This window comes from Xiphias gladius, chromosome 15 (assembly GCF_016859285.1).
Source record: "Xiphias gladius isolate SHS-SW01 ecotype Sanya breed wild chromosome 15, ASM1685928v1, whole genome shotgun sequence".
Taxonomy (NCBI): domain Eukaryota; kingdom Metazoa; phylum Chordata; class Actinopteri; order Istiophoriformes; family Xiphiidae; genus Xiphias; species Xiphias gladius.
The window spans coordinates 9,861,649-9,872,805 of NC_053414.1; the positions used below are offsets into that span (position 1 = coordinate 9,861,649).

General features: G+C 42.5%; 1 protein-coding gene across 7 annotated transcripts in view; it reads right to left on the reverse strand.

Annotated features, from left to right (window-relative positions):
* Positions 1-4,703, reverse strand: part of trim2a (tripartite motif containing 2a) — a 29,084-nt gene extending 24,381 nt beyond the window's left edge. For 2 of the 7 annotated variants that reach the window (XM_040145945.1, XM_040145938.1), the window contains exon 1: positions 4,529-4,703. The gene's annotated coding sequence lies outside the window, so the exon portion shown is untranslated. Of the gene's footprint in view, positions 1-3,236; positions 3,518-3,661; positions 4,176-4,528 lie in introns of those variants that run through there. The other 5 variants (XM_040145940.1, XM_040145939.1, XM_040145941.1 and 2 more) reach the window with 5 other exon arrangements.
* Positions 4,704-11,157: the final 6,454 nt, after the last annotated feature.

Genomic DNA, 11,157 nt, shown 5'->3' on the forward strand with positions numbered 1-11,157 from the left:
CATCAGTCCAAATTATTTTGGTGGGTGATGCTGCTTTTGTGCGACGCCGATATCCCCTGCTGGTTGGAGCATGACATAAACTTTTCATAAGGATAGTGTGTGTGTGTGTGTGTGTGTGTGAGAGAATTGAGATACAGTCAAGGTTCGCACAGACGCAGCTAAGACGTGAGCACAGGGCTGAACTGTGGGATATTGTGATTGATATTTTTTACCATTTTTCGTATTTTTTTTTTTTTCCGACCAAACGAGTAACTGTTTAATCTTGACAATAATGAACAGATAATTTGATAATGAAAATAATTTTTCAGTTGCAGCCTTAGTTGCCATGCAATGCAGTGCAACTGTCTCTCTGTTCATCTTAAAGCTAGATTATCTTGATTGCTACAAACATGCTCAAAGATGGTGGATCAGACACTTGAATCAAGTTTTCAAACTGCATACATGCAAGGATGTTGTCTGTAGCTGGTTCTATTGCATCAGAGCCCTCTCATGTTTTATTTTGGGGAAACTGGCTTTTGCCATCCAAAAAGAAGATTTAAGAGTCCCACGGGTTGAATTTAAAAGATTACAAACTCTTTCATTCCTCAATCCATCAAACTATTAAATCAGATAGTGGGTTTTCAGGAGGCCGGTGGCAGGCAACTTGCTGTAGGTGCTTCAAAACCCGTGCACCTGCATATGGTGCGTGTGTCAGACACAACGTACAGTACTGAGGCTTATGCTTTTGGGTGCAAGACAAAAGACCAAGCGCAACCCAATCCCACCCAATTAACCTTCATAATGACTTGTTAGAAGCCTCATAACCATGGCCTCTGTCCAAGATTTAACACTTTTGAGGAGTTCCTGCTTTTCTTTGTTTTGTATCATTGTAAATTGAACATCCTTGGGTTTTGAACCGTTAACTGGACAGAGCGAAGAGATTTCAAGATGTGGTCTTGGGTTCTGGGAACTTGTGATGGGCATTTTTCACATGGTTTGATATTTAATGGAGCAAATAGTCATGACAACAACTGGCAGATTAATCGAGAATCAAAATAACTTAGTTGCAGCCGTACTGTTTACATTATATTACAAACGTGTAGGTGTCTACTGATTGTTATAGCTGAAAATGGCAATAGAATGACAAAAAAACCAAACAAAAAACATTAGCAAGAATCCCAAAAATGGTACCGTACAGTACACAATAAATAATAGCAGGCTGAGTGATAGAGTTCCCAGTCCTATAGTGCATCTTGTTACTGTCGTTTTGCAGTAAAAATAATACCCCTTCGCACACCGACACACTGTGACTTCTCTAAATCCTTTACACTCAGACACTCAGAGCTATTACTCGGTTAAGAGTCTGGGGTGGCCGAAGTCCAGCGCTAATCAGTCGGCTGTAACCGGACAGACTCTGCGTCGCTGGGGCCGAGCCCCGGCAGAGCTCATTGATCCTGGGAAGTCACGGTGTCACAGTGCAACCGTTCACAGTAAGTAAGCCTTCGGGGCCTTCAGTCACTGCACCAGAAAAACATCGATACCACCACCAGTCAACATTTGCAATGGAAAAAGGTGTCAGCCCTTATCTGTATAATCAGAGGCTGATGGCCACCGTACTGTACAAACACATACGGGAAAAATCTAATCAAGTACTGGAGATACAGTAACATTAAAAAGTGATCGATAGATGTTTGGCTCTGGATTACGAGTTATAAACTGAGTCAAGTTTAGAGTTACTCAGTTATTTAACTACCGTCAAGTGGCCATCATATGAAAACCTACTGCTTTTCATATGATGGCTGAATATTTAAATTTTACTTTACTGCTGGCACCATGGACTCGCATTATTCAGTTTTGTAATTTTTATATTATCTGTTTGGATTCTCCCGCTCTAACTTTCTCACTTTTGGGTATTTCTGTGGTATGGATGGCGTTCAGGGAAGACAACAAGCCAAGAATCTTAAATCTTGACATGATTATCTAAATAAAGTGTCCGGAGGTGGAGTTTAGGGGTAAAAATGGGTTTTTAAATCATTGCTGCAACACAGTGAACGTGGTCGAATACGGAGCCTCATATAATTTAAGACACCAAAGTTGCTAGTTTATTTGGTACGTCTGTACAATCTTAAGGAATCCAAAAGAACAGTCCTGCAATAAATCCTTGCTGTGACTGAGTATTGCTTACTTTCAATACTAATACCGACATGATGCCCGAGTTTTGGTACTGATACAAAATATATATTTTTTTTCTTCAATACCTCACTTTGAGAGATAGATATATAGATGCTTTATTCGTCCATGTTGGGAAACCGGTTTGCAGTGTAATCACTAGGCATTTCATCACAACATCACAGAGCCACCATCAGAGAGCCACCAATGGTATACTCATAAATCCTCATAGGCATACAAACACCCATTCAGCAATAGACGGACCGTTAGACATCCTCACACATGAGCTCATACCCATGTCTGGTACCTTGCACCAGAGAAATATAAACTTGGTTTTTCCACAAAACCCTTAAGAAGTCAAAGTTCCCAAACATTAACTGTTGTCTGAACACAAGCAGCTGCACAAGAATGTCTCCTAAATAAACACAGTCTAAAACTGGCAAAATTATGACCTTAATGAAAAACGATATTATCAACCAAGAATTTGATGATGCCGGAACACAGGGAGACAAATTTCTGTCAGAAGAACCTCTGCGGATCTTATATGGTTTAGTTGTTGTCGGCAATATGTCAGAAAAGTCCTGCTTTAACTCCACGGTAATTTTTCAGGCAGGTGTTTCTAATATTTTGGAAATATTAAAAAGGTATAATTTACTACGTTGCATTAGACTTGGTGTATTTGTTCAGTGAACCAGCAGGGGGTCTCCGCGTCACCGAGCGGCCTTTGATGCATGACGTGCAAATGCATTGTGACGTGTCTGCCAACAACTGCACGTAACGCTGAGGTTAAGCGTACACTTTGCATTGCTTCACAGCGCCGAGTGAGCTCGGTGGCCCGCTTATTTCTTCTTAAAAAGAGAATACTTCAGCAGTTGGCGTGCTACAGCTGCAGCACAGTCAGTGCACTGCAGTGGTGGGAGAGTGGTGCAGCATTTACTGCACCACTCTCTACTTCTGGTTCCCACAATCGCCTACTGCATTCAAGCCGCTCTAATATCACAGTGACTGCAAAAAAAAAAAAAAGAATGAAAAACTGGGGGAGAAAAACTGAAGGAATAGTTCAGCATTTGGGGGGGAAATACACTTACCCGCTTTCTTGGCGAGAGTTAGAAGTGAAGATTGATGCCTGGTAGGGGTTGATTAGCTTAGCTTAGCACTCAGACCGGGAAGTTCGGCAAGTTACTTGAAAAATGTCTTCAATTGCTCATTATACATAACTCACTGAAAAAGTAGTTACATGACTCTGACAGTAACAGTAACGCGTTACATTGCTCGTCACTTTACTGCCGTTACTCAGCTGTCAGCTCTGACAAAGGCGCCTGTAAACAGCCTCAAATCCCCCACATCCACACGCCGCATCTCTGGTCTCCTGCACGTGCAGAGACAGAAAACAAGACACTGCAGTTTAGCAAGCAGGCGGCCGTACGGTTAGGAGGGGTTTACTGACCTTCCAGCAGCCAGGAAGACAGCAAGATACTTTTTTTTATATTTTAGATTTGACTAATGTTTTTACTTGATGAATATCACCTGTTCTGCTTATCTTCTCTGTTAAAAGTCTCCCATTCTTGTACATTATACGTTGTTGTTTTTTTTTTAAATGAACTTTTCTAGCATCAAATTGCTTTCTTAATTGTTCCCCAATTCACAGACATTTTTTCACAGCAGACATTTTGACTTGTCACAGCACAACACAGGTGGAAACCATCGCGGTCATCAAGTTATTAGTCACACCACCTGTGTCTGACAAGTCGGATAACTGTGCTGTGAAAAGCCCCATTCAACTTTAGTATCAAATCTAACTGAACAAACTTATAGGTCAAGTTCAACTCCACGAACTAGATATCTCTTCTTAGAGTGCGAGAAAACACAAAAGCTCTCAGTAACTCAGGAACCTGGGAGTTGAAGCCTTCTGGCAGTAAAGCTGAGTATTTATTAATTTTGAGCCTGTGCACTTCAAACTAGTTGGAAGCCACGTTCATAAAACATAAAAACCGCCAGCCACGAGATCCTGTTCGACTCAACTCAGCGAGTGCATCAGGTTCATTCAAGCTTTTACCAGATTTATGATGCAGACACAAACCCGGGTAGAGTCCCGCTTTAAGTGGATTACTGAAGTGGCACACACTCGCAAATGAGCGTACCACACGGACAAAGGCAGTGTGTTGCCAGGACCGTCTGGACGCATGCACTTTAAATGATTGGGCGCATGTGGAAATTTTGCGCAGAAAAACCAAGCGCAACTCTGCAACTTCTGCAGAATCGCGAGCGTCTTCTGGCCCACGCGTTTAATCCAGCGTCCCACACCACGTCTAGCGCGGACGCCGATGCATTCGTTCCCGGCCGGTGTCGTCCACGGGCACGGGCCTGCGGTGGCACTCACCCAAAGGTTACCTCGTCTGCCGGTGGGACACCTGCGGTGACGTGTGAGCCGACGGGCGGTGATCCTCGCCGCGTAGCTGGTCCGGTTGCCGCTCCTCCGCCCGGCGCCCCGCACGAACGAACTGCGGCCGAACTGGGAGCCGCTTCTGCGCTCCGCTTCCTCCTCGTTCATTAAAGGGATCCGCCGACAGTACAAAAAAAAAAAAAAAAAAGAAGAAAGAAACAGAAAAAAAAAAAGGGAGGGGGGTAGGCGACCGCGGCCGGAGGCACTTGGAGCTGATTCAATTCAGAAAAACAGGAAAACTTCATCAATATTACATTGACATGTAAAAATAGGCTCGGTATCCATGCATTATTTCTGATTTTCTCTACGGGGACTACACGGGCAGTTTTGCTGCATGTGTGAAGCGCTGAGAGAACAGAGAATACGAGTGAATACCTGAATTACCTGGGATTTCCCTTGGTGTATTACCACTTTAAACTTTACGAGGTGATACAATTCAATGATTTCGGCTGACTTGTAAATTACGGGTTTAGGTTATCGTTGCACGGTCTCCCGTTAAGAGCTGTTACGGGATGGTTTATTTAAAATAAAGAAATGAAATGAAATGTTCATATGAGATAAAATGAGAGAGATTTTGATCCCGCAAAGGGAATCTGGAGTGTCACAGCAGCAAAGTGAAGGACGAAAACAGACAGCGACAGAAGAGGTACTGAGTAAAATACCACAGTGCAAGGAAAAAAACCAACAACTTAATTTCTAGTACAAATCCTGCATTTAAAATCCTCCTTACTTTAAGATTACATATCAAAAAGTACTCTGAAGTCTGAAGTAAAAGCATCTCTTATGCAGAAAAAATGGCCCCTACGAATGTTATACTACAAATTAGTATATTATTGAACTGATGCTTATGTTTAAGTAGAATTTAGCTGCTGTAGCTGGTTGTAGAGTAGGCCACTGTTTACTAGTTTAATCCATGACAAGGCATCATGTTTTCCAAGCCCATCATAATAGCCTCTGTTTTTATGTAAAATCTCCAAGTAGAGTAGGCGGTAGGCTACAGCTGTCACATAAATGTATCGGAGTAAAAACTATAATACTTCCCTCTTAAATGTAGTGTTGTGGAAGTATCCAATAGATGTGGTCCAACATAATCGTTCATTTGGAATGAAGTTTCTGGCCACTTGATGAATGTAAGTCCAATATTTGCTCTCTTTTAGCTCTGATTTAGGTCCCCACCAACTCCTGAGGGAACTATCCCGGCTCTCTAGCTGCTCAACGCTTCACTGTGTTCACCGGCTAGTTGCAAACTTTTGTCTGTCTGGTGTCTGATGCTGAGCAGGTATCTTACGGTAGGTGTATCAGACCATTTGCTGTGGCCGAAAACGACGCTATGAGAGCGGTGAGAGTGAATTTACACAGTGAAGTTTTGGTCGTGAAACAAAACCAAAAAAAAAAAAAAAAGCTGAAAATGCAGATGTGCTAGTGCAGCGCAGACTCAGGCGATAAATCTCTGGATGCATCACTATGAATGACCCAATTCACATTATCATTTAGTCTATTATTATAAAAATAATGATTATAGGCGTGTCAAGTACAGGGCTTGAGTAAATGTACTTAGTTACAGATACAGTGGCAAGAAAAAGTAAGTGAACCTTTCGGAATTACCTGCATTGAGGTATAAATTTGTCTTAAAATATTTTCAGATCTTCATCTAAGTTGCAGTTATGAACAAACACAACCTATTGTAAATCATAACACATAAATCATTGTAATCGCTCTTGTCCATATCGAATACATCATTCCGGCATTCGCAGTGCAGGTTAAGATAAGCATGTCAACCTCTCATGACATCAACAAAAGCTAACCGGAGTCAGGAGTTGGTTGTGACTTACATAACAACAAACATTTTGAGTTTGCTGTTCACAAGAAGCACCTGCTGCTGCGAACCATGCCTCGCAAAAGAGAGATCTCAGAAGACTCACGGTCAAGAATTGTTCACTTGCATAAAGCTGGAGAGGGTTACAAAGTAAGAGTTTCGATATTCATCTGTCCACAGTTTGACAAACTGTCCGTACATGGAGACGATTTGGTACCGTGGCTACCCTCCCGAGAATTGAGCGCCCAGCTAAGATGACTCCGAAGGCACGATGAGGTAAAAAGCCCAGAATAACAACTCAAGCCTTATGGGAATCTTCGGTTAACGGTTATCTGTATTCATGAGTCTACATACATAAATCTTGGTCTTAGGAGGAGGTCGGAGAACCTCGACACTCAATAGTGCTACTGGGAAAATGTTCTGGGGACTGATGAAACTAAGGTCTCGTCGTTTAGGAAGAACATGCAGCACTATGTATGGCGTAAAAAGAGCACTGCGTGAAAACATCATTCTAAAGGTGAGGTACAGGGGAGGGAGCATCACGATTTGATCCCGCTTCGCTGCCCCTGGGCCTGGACCTCTCGCCATCCCCGCGGGGAAAATGAATTCCCAGGTTTATCAAGGTATCTTACAGGATAATGTCAGGGTGGCTGTCGGCCAGCTGAAGCTCAGCAGCAGAAGTTGGGTGATGCAGCAGCAAGACAACGTCCACAAAAAGCTGAAGTGAATCTACTACAGAATGACTTCAAACGGAGAAAAACCCGCCTTCTGGAGCGGCCCAGTCGGAGCCCAGACCGAAGAGATGCCGTGGAAAGACCTGCAGAGAGCCGTTCACAGCAGACGTCCTAAGAATACGGCCGAGCCGAAGCATTTCTATAAGGAAGAATTAAATCCAGGGGTTCGCAGACTTTTTCCACCAGCACTGTGAATGTTCAGCGGGTGTGTTCAATAATGCCACGGAAGATTATAGCTGTTTGTGTTTTATTTGGTTAAGCACATTGTGTTCTTCCGTACTCGGGAATTAGATGAAGATCAGATCACATTTTAAGACCGATTCATGCAGAAAACCAGGTCATTCCAAAGGGCTCACATACTTTTTCTTGCCACTGTAAGTAAACTTAAAAAAACCTAGAATATTAAAAACATTCTGAGCATCTATCAACAACACCATCCTCCTGATGGGACATCCCACCACCAGTAGTAATTGTGGTTTCCAGTCGAGCCCCTCCCTCCCTTATGAGGGAGGCTGTTGCCGTGACAACCCTGCATTATGCAGCAGCCCATGAAAGACTCTTTTCAGATTAAAGAAAAAGCGAAAGAAAAGAACAGAAAGACAGACAGAAACAAGTTATTTGCATTCCTTTCCCATTACTGATTTTGTGTGATGGAAAAAAGGCGGTGTCAGGTTCATTGTCTGTGGAGGGGGAGGGGTTGATCTTGATGCGTCTGAAGGCCTCACAACTATTTTAGAAAACTAATGCGCTGTGTGTGTGTGTGTGTGTGTGTGTGTGTGTGTGGGTGTGTGGGTGGGTGTGTGCCACAGTCAAAGGGCACCTGCTTAGCATGCAGTGCACAGTCACAGACTTGTTGCAAAGATTTCTGTTCGTTTCAGCATCCCACCTCTGTTTTTTTTAACAGGTATAGCAGCGGCTTAAAACGAGTGACGCAAAAAGTATTCAAATCCTTTAATGGAAACTAAATAAGTCATACCAAAATGTAAAAATACTCCTTTACGTGTAAAATTCTGTATTCAAAGTTACCTAAGCAAAAGCACAGAAGTATTATCAGGGAAATGTGTATATAAAGTATGAAAAGTAAAAGTTCCTATTATGCAGAATGGTCCCTCAGTGTGTTATTATAATGGTGCTAATTCTATAACAAAGAATTCAATTTCACACGCTTGTAATATTTTTTGTACGTAAAATTTAATATACAAAGAATCCAGGGACGGAAGTAGACCAACTACTAACTACTGCAATACTAAAGTACTGTAAAGTACAATTGTCCCAAAATTTCATAAAGTCCAAAAAAAGTACAACAATTACATCCAGGTTAAAACGCAACTCTTTAAAACACAAATTCTGAAGTCCATTCGAGCAAGTGCACAGTGTAGATCCACGACTGCTTGCTGCTCAAGGTTTGAGAATGAAACGGAACGTAATCAAGCTCGCTTTTAAAACTCAATACTCATGATCAAACTTAGAGCGTCAGGGGAGGGGGGGGGCAGACCAGAATCTGATCATTTGTCCATAATTTCATGTGCCACTGGGCACAGCTGCCTGCACCTGCTGCTGTCATTAGTTCAGCAGAGCATGGTGGGATTAGCAGAAAGCTCTGTGAATGGCCGCTGAATAATTTACCAACTTCTTTTGTCTCATTCACGCTGTTTTGATTGAACATGTTTTTCGAGGACCAAACTGCAATGAATGTTTGACGTGGGAAAACGGTAAATATGAGGCTGTCCGGGAGTGAAACAGTTATTAGACGGGATGCTCTTGAATGTACGGTATCATCTAAGTCAAGCTAGAGTGCGACAACCAGGAGATCCACGTATATTTAGAGGACAGAGACTGATTTTTTTGTGAAGTGAAACCATAAGCTTGTCCTTTTTTTTGGGAGTAATGCTACTCGTACTGTACTGATGTGGGATTTCTTTCCTGACAGGAAAACGACACAAATGTATTGGGTTTGCCAGTCCTTGTGCTAAATATGTGATAAGTAGTTTTTTTTTTTTCTTAAACTCAGAGACTGTGCTTATATAGAGGCTCCTCACCTTTCAAGGATCATTACCCTGCCTCTGAAACTTTTTAAAAAAGCTGCAGTATTAAATACATGGCCATCCAAATCTTCAGACTATGTGCTGCCTCTTAGCAGGGGGTTGAGCTCGAATGCAGCTCTGATACAGTGATTGCAGAAACCATTTCTGATGCAGCGAGTAGTGCTTGCATTGGTTATTTTAAACTTGAATAGCAGCCATGAAGATGTATGGGCGGAAGCAGTAATGATTTGACTGTCACTGGGTATTAGGGCTTAGCTATGTAAAGACAGAGGTAAAGATTTCGGCATCGTCTTGTAGCACAACATGTACAAAAGCATTGTCTCAACGCACGAGGAAAGGAAAGCAGTTTCTCCCATTAATGCAGTGTGTTAAACATGTTCCTCACCCCATGTCTATTTCGGTGGTGTCCCTCTGCGTCCGTCGGGTCGGTTCGGGGCTTTGACTTTCACCACGTGTTCATGTCACGTCGACCTGAAGACAGAAGGAAGACGTCAGCATCACCCACTTCCACACTCAACTGTCAGGCAACAGCTTTTCTCTCCCACACACTGACGACTCATGCAATTTTGTTTTGTCCTCGAACTCACATGAGAGCATTGTGCTGTGCATGTGTTTTGTTTTTTTTTTCCTGCAGTGTTTTATTGACACCTGGGAAGTTGTCTACAAACAAGTAGTTGTGTTTAGACTGGCCGCTAATCTCAGCAGTCCCCTGATTATCTTACACTGATAATCCATGTGTCTGTAGTAGAGCGAGTCCATGAAATCCGGGCATGTTGGTAGTGTGCTGCGGAGGCTTTGGCACATGCGTCTAGGTGCATACATTTGTTAAAGGTCAGGGTGATGCAGTGAGAAGACTCTGCAGTGACATTATGTCCTTTAAAGTGACAGGGAGTAAGGCCATCACCGGGACACTGTGGTAAAACACCGCATAGTCCGTGACCTGGCATTATGGAGCAGAAGTATCTTTGAGGAACGAACTTGCATGAGCTCAGGATTGTACAATTGGCCTTATTTTTGGGGCATATTTTCTTTTTAGAACTTTGTTTTTTTTGTTGTATGTGCTCGATGTCGGAGAAAATCGGCTCCAAATATCCAAACAGTCGATGTGGGAGGATCTGAATTTCACCAGAAGACGATTTCCTACAAACGGATGCACTGCAAATTGCTCATTAAACAGACACAAGTTGTGACTCACTCTCTCTAGCGATCATGTTGCTGACACCTCCTTCCTGTGCAGGAACACTATTGTTTCTAATTCCAGTTTGTCGGCTCCATGACGTGCTTGACGAGCAGGAGCACATCCTTGAGCCGCTCTTTTGTCCACCCCACAAAAAAAAACAACAACAAAAAAAAAAAATCAGAAAGCACGAATGCTCTGCTCACTAGCTGTGAATGATGTGTAATAATGAGAGGAACCGTCACTACCCGCAACAGTGTCAGAGTGAAAGTAAAGATCCTACGCTTCAGGTGTTAGATTGAGCTGCAGGATAAGGAGGGATTGCGAGGAACATAATCCCCCAGACATGGCTACAGCAACTTTGATCTAGAGATTAACGTGTCAAGTCACGAGCCGCTTGACATCTAATGCCATACACTACATAGTACTCTGTTGATAAGCCTATATGTAGACCATACCAAGCCATACTGTACGTGGTACTGGACTGATTCTGAATCTTTCTGTTTCTGAACTTGACTTTTTGTCAGTTACTCCTTATACAAAGATCTGACATGTTTAATATGTTATGATATAATATGAAATTTTAACAGTGTTTTTTTTCTCCCATGAGCTAAAGCAAGCATCTGTTCCTTGAAAGTTGAAAAGATTGTAGATATTAAAAGCAGATGTTCAGTAGATAATGGCTTTTGCAGGATTTTGAGTCAGCAGTAATGGACCACCACCTGATCACCCAGTAACCCAGTAAAGCCATTATCCGTGTATGTGAACACAAAATCGTTCCTGTTTATATTCTG